The 9,008-nt window shown below is 43.1% G+C and overlaps 1 long non-coding RNA gene across 1 annotated transcript in view; it reads right to left on the bottom strand.

The window, feature by feature from the left end:
- LOC141423305 (uncharacterized) overlaps positions 1-8,698 on the bottom strand; it is a 79,563-nt gene extending 70,865 nt beyond the window's left edge. The window contains exon 1 of the long non-coding RNA XR_012448059.1: positions 8,296-8,698. This is a non-coding gene — a long non-coding RNA (uncharacterized lncRNA). The remainder of the gene's footprint in view (positions 1-8,295) is intronic.
- Positions 8,699-9,008: the final 310 nt, after the last annotated feature.

The following is a 9,008-nucleotide window of genomic DNA, read 5'->3' on the forward strand; positions in this document are numbered from 1 at the left end:
GCCAGGAGAAAAGATGGTTTCCACTCTGCCTCAGACCTAGGGACAGGAGGACTGTGAACAGCCATGCTAGAGAGGACTGCAGGGATCCCTGTTCTCAGGGAGAGCCAGGTTACTGTTACAGATGATAGAATAAAAGGAATTTGCTCAGGGTGACCAAGTCTAGCAATACCAAACCATTAAAACATAGTATTCAAGTCATGCTAACAAAGTTGTTGTAATCCACTGTACTTGCTGATCCAAAATACACTTACTATTTAAACCTGTAACACAATTACAGTTCTTAGTTTCCAGGCAGGTCACAATAGTTGAAATATTCAGAGTTGAGGAAATTCTCATGGGTTAGTTTTGAGGAGCACTATGGATAAGTCAAAAAAAGGAGATAAGGAAAGAGATAAGAAAACCTAAAAGTTTCCATAAAAGTTTCAATTCAAGATGCTTACAGGTTAGCAAGTCAGCATGTTCAGTTGTCATTGGAAGAAGTCTAGAACTCAGGAGAGTAGTGAGGCTAGAGAGACTTAGGAGTCATCAAACAGGTGTATGGAAGCTGAAACAGGTGAGCACATGAGTGGGTGAAAATTCTTAGAAAGAATGCATGCAACAACAAAGACGACCAAAAAAAAAAAAAAATGTACAAAGCAGCCTTCTCCATAGAGGTACAAAGATGAGGAGACAGCAGCTCACCTGGCAGTGGCCAGCTCATGCCACCTGCTAAGACATGATCCTGTAACTCATGTCTATTTTGAGCCAAAACATATTAATATTTATACCTGTAAGGATACAAGCAAGAAACTTGGAGATTGGGGCAGAATAGGGGTGCCATACTGAGCCATATTAGATCCTGAGTGAGGCAAAGGGAAAAAAACAGTAATATGATCCTAACCGTAGTGTTGAAATGTCTCCTCAAAATTCAATCCCCCAGGGCCTCAGAGCATGACCTTGTTTGTAAATAGGGCAGATACAATTATTTGTTAGGCTGAAGTTACACTGATCAAAGTGTGCTCTAAATCTAATGCCTGGTGACATTGTAAGAGGAGAGGACACATGAGGAAGATGATCTTATGACCTGGAGGCAGAGACTGAAGTGATGCAACTGCTAGCTGAAGAATTTGCTGCTAGGAGAGGCATGGGATTTCTCCCTCCAGCCTCCAGAACAAGTACATTTCTGTTCTTTCGAGCCACTCAGTTTTTGGTACTTTATTATAGCAACCTAGGAGAATAATATGCTGTTTAAATTGTTGGCATTTTATTATGGACTTCTTGGCATTAAGTTTAATTTTTTTTAATTGCATGAAAATGTGTATTTCAATTTCTTTTGTGGCAATCCCCTAAATTTTCCAATATACAAGTGTCTCACTTCTTGCTCAGGGGTTTTTTGTTTGCTTTGCTGTACTGTGATTTGGACTCAGGGTCTAGTTGAGCCATGCCTCCAGCCCTTTTTTGCTACAGTTTATTTTTCAGATAGGGTCTAGTGCTTTTTGCCCTGGGCAGACCTTGGAGCAGTTCCTCCTATTTCTGCATCCCAATTACTTGGAATTACAAGCATGCACCAGTACTTCCAGCACACTCTGAGAATGTTTTAACTACTTTATTGAGACATCAACAGCCAAGCTTCTCCTCAGTCTATTTGCAGAAACATATATATACAAATACAAACAGTAAAGGTAACAATTACATGTTCTCCCTCATGGCCGAAATACAATCCATCTCTCTGAAGGGACACATTGACATTGACAAACATCGTTTAAAAACAGAAGCCATGGGCTGGAGATGTGGCTCAAGAAGTAAAGTGCTTGCCTAGTAAATGCAAAACTCTGAGTTCAAACCCTAGTGCCACCAAAAAACAAACAAGACAAAATAAAGCAAAACAAATAAAAATGCATACACAATGTGTCAACTCCATATGCATTCCCTGAGACTAGAAGGCAGATTTTGCCAATGTTCCTTCCTTTCTCTTACCTCTCTCTTGTCCTTTATCCCACCTCTTCGTTCTCTCCCTTTCTTTGCAGTGTTGAGAATAGGACCCAAGGTTTCACACATTCTTACTGAGGCTTTACCACTGAGCTACATCCCCAGCCTCCAATAGAGGAAATTTTATGTCCCCCCAAAACAACCTCAAAACAATCAAAAACCCTTTTAAATAAAAACTACAGGTTATTGTTTTGGACTAGGCTCCTGCACTAGGTCCTAACAGACTAGACTAAAAATAAAAAGTCCTTCTGTTGCGGGAAGTTTGCTAGCTGAGATATGGGACTCTTGAGGCAATTAGCAGGAAGCAATGTTTTATTGTGCCAGCACAGACTCTACGGACTCATGTCCAAAGGCTGAGCCCCGAGAACAAAGGGGTCTCATCTTATACACCCTTGCAAACAAATTACAGAAGCAAAAAGCAAGGTCTAATCCATAGATGGTTATATTTAATTTTATTGGCTACATTACCCTATGCTACAGACTGTTCCCCTCCTCAGTGCTATGTGATCTTCCTCATGTTTAGATTTCTCAGGTTTAGGGGTGTGGCTCAAGTAGCAGAGTATCTGCCTAGCAAGTATGAGGCCCTGAGTTCAAACCCTTATGTAGATTTCTCAGGTTTTATCTCTCTGCTATGCCATCCCTATCTCCCTACTACTTTCTCAGGACTCAGGCCTAGACTATTTCCTTCTGATCCTCCTCCCTGCTACATTAATTCCACAATGAAGTTCTGCATCAACAAACACAAACTAAGTTGTTACCTGACCTTTCCAGTTTGATGTCCCAAACAGACTGGTTTCAATAGGTATGAACGTAAAGTTCCCTCTGCTCTAATCCTCATAAAAAAGTAACCTGAAGTAAATTGAGGTTAACCAATTATTTTTCTATTATTCTCCCTGCTTGTGCCTTACAAGGAAGGTAACTTTGAAAACACCAGTCTCTTTGTACTGTTTCTTCAACCTTCAACCCTCTTCTACCCATAAAACCTACTGTGCTGTGTCCATCAGAACACCTATTTTATGGTCTGAAGTATTGCCCAATTTTAAAATCACAAACAAAATTAAGATCTTGCTCTTTGACATCCTTAGGAAAATATTTGTGGTTTTTGTTTGTTTGATTTTGCAGTTACTGGGGTTTGAATTCAGGGCCTACACCTTGAGTCATTCCACCTGCCCTTCTTTGTGATGGGATTTTTTGAGATAGGATCCTGAGAACTATTTCCCTGGGCTAGGTTTGAACTGTGATCCTCCTCTCTGCCTCCTGAGTAGCTAGGATTACAAGAGTGAGCCACCAGTGCCTGGCAAAAATAAACATTTTTAATACTGCAATTCCTTTTAATGGTCATTTAAGGAAGAGGATGGAAAAGCTGGTTGAATCACTGAGAAAGCAGAACAATCCCCAGCACCAAACAAAACACAGAAGTGAAAAGACAGAGGAAACAAGGAGGTGGGTGGCAGATCACCACTTTTACAAGACTGGGGAACTCAGGAAGGGAACCAAAAACACAGTAAAGAAAAAAAAAAAAAAAAGACAAGTGAGAGAGAAACAAGAAAAAAAACCTGGCAGGTGAAGGACAGACCTCGGGAGGTCAAGAAGACACATCTCCCCAGGAAAAGCCCATCTGCATCTGAAAAGCATCTCTGCTCTCAGGCAATACACAAAGAAAAATGCTATAAAACCTAACCCCCACCCTGACCCACAGGACCACCGGTTTCCGGGTCCCCCTGCATTCCCCTATATGCAATCTTTTCTTCTCTACAAATAAAATCTTTTCGACCTCTGCTGCTGGAGTCTGTCTTTCATTCTCAGAGCAGGCTCAAGAACCTGAGCACCTGAAATTCCTGCGCATGCCATCCCTGCATCACAGGTTCTAAAGAACCCTAAGGCGTGTGAGTGCTGGATAACTATAATTGTTGGCAATAATGGCGCCGATAGGTTTCAGTTCTTACTGCACCCTTAAGCTTCTGTTTTCCTGGGTCACGGTCCTGCCTCAAGTCTAGCTTGAACCCTCCTTCTGCCCCAGCCTCCAATCAGCATGAACCATAAGATCCTAGCCAATGAGATCATGCTCCCACTGAGGAAGAAATACTCCCACTGAGGAGTATTTAAGCCCCTGCCCCTCTCTCCCTCTCTCACCCGGCAATAAAGAATCTCCTGGCCAGATCACTCCTCTCCACGTGGTCACTTTGGGGCCTATATTTCCTTACATTTGGTGCCATGACTCGGATGTGTCCTTTGTCTGTATCTGCCTTCCCCTCCCTGGGCTTACTGGGACCCTGCCTCCTATGAAAAACCTGTAGCATGGTACCTTATGACTTAAGCTATTCCAACTAGTTTGCCAGGCCTCTCAGTCTAACATAACTTTAAATCAGCTGCTTTACAAAAGCGCTTGCAAAAACCTGCAGCTTACGCTCTAACTCCGCCCCCACAAGGGGAGGAGGGAAAGCAAATAGGCACACTTGTGAACAGGATGCCAGCTCCTGGACACAGCAAAAACGCCTGCCGTAGCTAAGACAATCCATAGAGAGGACCCAGTACATCCTGGGCCGCCAGCCACACGTGGCGATGGCTGCGGCCCACCGCCACTTCCCTTAGAATAAACGCGCACAGAGTACACAGGAAGGGGGGAGGGGCGACAGGCTGCAGGATCAGGCCTAGGCAGTCAGGGTCATTTGTCCCAGGTGTGTGTGGAGGGAGTGGCCTTGCACAAGTCCTGCTCCTAGCCCCACCTCACACCTCAGGGCATCAGACCCAGCCCTTGTAAGCCAATTGTTAGCTCAAGGTTATAGTTCCAGAAATAGCAAAATAGGCATTACTGTGGTCTCTAAACTTCTCATTTAGAATGTTCCATACCTTTGGCCTCAGCATAAATTTTCCCCTCCAGATATCAACACTAGTTGTCCCGTATGGCACTGTTATTGGCCTGAAATGCCCTCTGAATGCCCTTCTCTAACTTTACAAATGATTTATTTGTTAAAAAGGTAGCCTTTATTAAAGAGGCTGCCTGCTGTTAGCTAAAAGACAGGATAATAACGTTTTGTTCTTTCTAGATGGGACCTACATCTTCCAGTCTTCTGGCTGGTAGATACTGGAAGCTTTGTACTGAGGCGAGGCCTGGCCTCAGTATACCTTGGGTGACCAAGAGAAGTGGCCTTCACAGGGTTCCTTAAATTACAATACCATACTCCAATTAGACCTTTTCTATAAAAGTAAACTGAGGTCTCCTATACAAATTTCTACCTTCTAAGCCACCCCAGTACTCAGAACCTCTTAATGAGTGCTTCCCTCTCCAACAGGCAATGGTAGGAAGAGGACAAATCATATGTCCCCTTCCAGTTATTAGATCTAAGGGAAATTTAAAAACATCTAAACAGCTGTACTGATGCCCAGACAAATACATTCAAGCCTTTAACTCTGTGATCCAAACCTTTCAACTGACATGAAAGGATATTATGCTTCTACTAGACCAGACTCTTATCTCATTAGAAAAGCAATGGGTTCAGGCCCAGGCCACTCAGGTTGGAAATGATTATATGGCTCAAGCAGTAGAGTGCCGCTTTACAAGCAAAGTCCTGAGTTCAAGCCCAGTACAGCCAAAGTAAAAAATAATAATAATAGTATTTGCGGCTGTGGAAGTAGCTCAATGGGAGAATGTCTGCCCAGAATGTGCAAAGCCCTGGGTTCAATTCCCCAGCATTACTAAAATAAATAAATTAATTAAAAAAATGGTAAAGAAGATAAGTGGCATTAATGTCACTTCAGCCATCTCATAGAGGAAAAACATAGTTTAACCTAGACCAGATCCCTCATTCTTCAAGTGAGGAAACTGAGGCCCAGAACAGTTCAGAGACCTGCTCTCCAGAGTGTCAGGTGTCAATCTAAAATAACAACTTTACTTTACAGCAACAACCTATCAGAAAGCACACCATGGTGGACTCAGAGTCACAGGTGAGAGAGGTTCTCCTCAAAGATAAATTTCTAACAGTCAGCCCCAGATATTCGTAAAAACTCAGACTGTGGCTGAAGGGAAAAGTCACTGAACCAAGTAACACAGCTAGCCATGTCTGTATTTACAGCTATGTCTGTATGTCTGGGACCTTACTAACAGGAGAGAAAAAGATAAGAGACACCATGGCCTCACGCTGCTCTCAGAGAGGGTCCCACCTGACTGTGTCCTGTATCCTGAACTTGCTACCATGGTGGACAGAAGGGGCACTTCCACAGAGAATGCTTAAGGGGGGACAGCCCAGGAGACAGCTCTGCCCCGAGCCGGGACCCTGCCCTCTGCAAGGGTAACCACTGGAGATCTAAGTGCCCCAGTCACCAGATGGAAGGCGAGGTGCCTCCTCCTATGGATTGATGGGTCCAAGCCTCCTGGCCACACTCCACTTCTTGGCATCAATGTTGAGGAGCCATAATGGCAGAAAAACAAAAGGCCATTTTCCTCCTAGACAGTGGAGACTGTTTCTCTGTTTTACCTTTTTCTCTGGTCCCCAGTCCAATGACAAAAGTTATCTTTAGGGGCAAATCTGGCCAGCCCCTAGAGCGCTAGTTTACCTGGCCTCTGGCCTGCTCTTGGTAAGACCTCCTCTTCTGTCACTCTTTCCCCATAGTACCTGAAACTCCAGTGTCCCTGCTGGGATGGGATTTACTATCTCAATTAAAAGCTCAAATTCTCCTCCCCCCAGGCAGCTATCTCTGCTGCCCCCTCTTTCAGGAACAAAGAGATTCCACAGTGTGGACTGATGAGATGAGTGTAGGGTGAGCCAGGATGGCCCTCCCTATTCAAATAAAACTAAAAAATCCCTCACAGTTTCCACACCCAAAACAATATCCTCTCAAGCCTGAGGGATGATGAAGCCTATGCCTATTCCTAAAAACAATAAGGGCTACTAATTAGTTGCTCCAGCCCCTACAATAAATTTAAAATTCTTATAAAAGTTAATTTTAAAATACAAGTTACAAAGTAAACAACTGGAAAGGATATAGATAGGTAATAAATGTATTTTTTGAGAAGTTAAAGAAAAAGGAATGGTTTTTGGATGAGAAGGGATTTTGTAAAAAAGGGTTTATCCTAAAGATTGTTTCAAATAGGAGGGATAAAAACAAGCCATCAAAGGGTTTAATATGTTATATAAAGGTCTAAGTAAGTTTTAAAAGTGCATAATAAGAAACTTCAGTGTGTGATAAAGTTAAAGTTAAATATAATCTAAGAGTTGCCTAAAAGATTTTTAGGGGCATGTCAAACTAAAATCAAATCCTCTATGTCTATGAAATAACAAGGTTATCTTAATATTGTTCTGCTCTGAGTAACATCTACAAAAAAACATTACAGAGAAAGATTTTATCAAAGAAATTATTTGTGTTTTCTGCTGATCTTGTCAAGCTTTAAGTACTACTAAATCAGAGTTCATTTACATATTTGCTTATGTATCTTAAATGACCACCTTGTAACAGTGTTATGTTATACTTTATCTAAATATGGTACAAACATTTAAAGGGTTAAAAGTGTCAATTTATGTAAAATAATGAGCTAAAGCTCTCTTTTATCCAAGAGTGTTACATTTAAATCCTGACAGCCCCTGCCTCCCACAGGTCACCTACCTAGGTGTGGCCTTAAAGGGACAGACTCACTCCTTGAGTCATAAATGCATCAACCCAATCTTCCATTTCCCAACCCCCTACCATAAGACAGCTTACAGCTTTCCTGGCAGTTATAGGATTTTGCAGAATTTAGATCCCTAGGTATGTAGTCCCTGAACAGACAACTTTTTATGCTCCTCTTAATATTCCTATTTGGGTCTCAGATAATGTATGGCCACCCATTTCTCTTAGAAAAACTTGCCTCCAACAGACTCTGCTCCTCTGGCTGACTACCTGCCTTCTCAGGGAACTTCTCAGAGAGCATGCAAACCAGATCCTGCCCCACCCTACAACAATTTCTGTTAAACCAGGGCATCTTGTTCTCCAAAAAGGATATTCTACCCTCTCCATTGGGACTTCGATGGACCAGCCCTCTTCTGGTCATTCTCATGACACCCTCTGCTGTCAAGCTCAATGGGTTCCCCCAATGGCTACACCTCTCAAGAAACAATTAGAAAATGGAGAAGGGAGTTGGAGGACTCTTGAAATTGTCTAGGGGACAACATTTCACAGTGGTTCTTCCTGGCCAATGCCCATCCTAATGCCTATGTTTCTTGCTCTCCTATTCTTAAGCTTCCTCCCTTGAATCATACTACATGTCTGCTATTGCTAATCAAAAGTTTAACCAGTTGTACCTCCAGGGATACCAACCTCTCCAAAACGCCAGGATAGTTGGCTGATACCCACCATGCAGAGGTCGGAGGATTGGCTCGAGACTCTTTATGACCTGTGGCTACAAGGGACCTTCATCAACTTCAGGGAAGAGGAAATCTTCATTTTCGGAGCCTGGGTGTATGCCATCATGAGGCTCAGCACTCCAACATTGTTTGCCAACTGACCCTCCCTTCCCCTACGCCACCCCTTGCCAGCTCGAAGAAGCCAGAGCGAACACAACACCCCCTTTTCTTAACATACAAAAAAGGGAGGAATGTTGGCAATAATGGCGCCGATAGGTTTCAGTTCTTACTGCACCCTTAAGCTTCTGTCTCCCAGGGTCACAGTCCAGCCTCAAGTCTAGCTTGAACCCTCCTTCTGCCCCAACCTCCAATCAGCATGAACCATAAGATCCTAACCAATCAGATCATGCTGAGTCCCACTGAGGGCTTTTTAAGCCCCTGCCCCTCTCTCTCTCTCTCCCTCTCCCACCCGGCAATAAAGAATCTCTTGGCCAGATCACTCCTCTCCACATGGTCACCTTTGGGGCCCATATTTCCTTACAATAATCCCTGCTACTTGGAGACAGAAATACAGAGGATCCCACCCACAGGCCTGTGAGACCTTATCCAAAAGATAACTAAAGCAAAATGTGGTCCAAGTGTGGTAGAGTACCTGTTTACCAAGCATGAGGCCCCGAATTCAAACTCAAGTACTGCCAAAAAATAATAAACTTTTTCGTTTGG

The sequence above is a fragment of the Castor canadensis genome, chromosome 5 (assembly GCF_047511655.1).
Source record: "Castor canadensis chromosome 5, mCasCan1.hap1v2, whole genome shotgun sequence".
Lineage (NCBI taxonomy): Eukaryota > Metazoa > Chordata > Mammalia > Rodentia > Castoridae > Castor > Castor canadensis.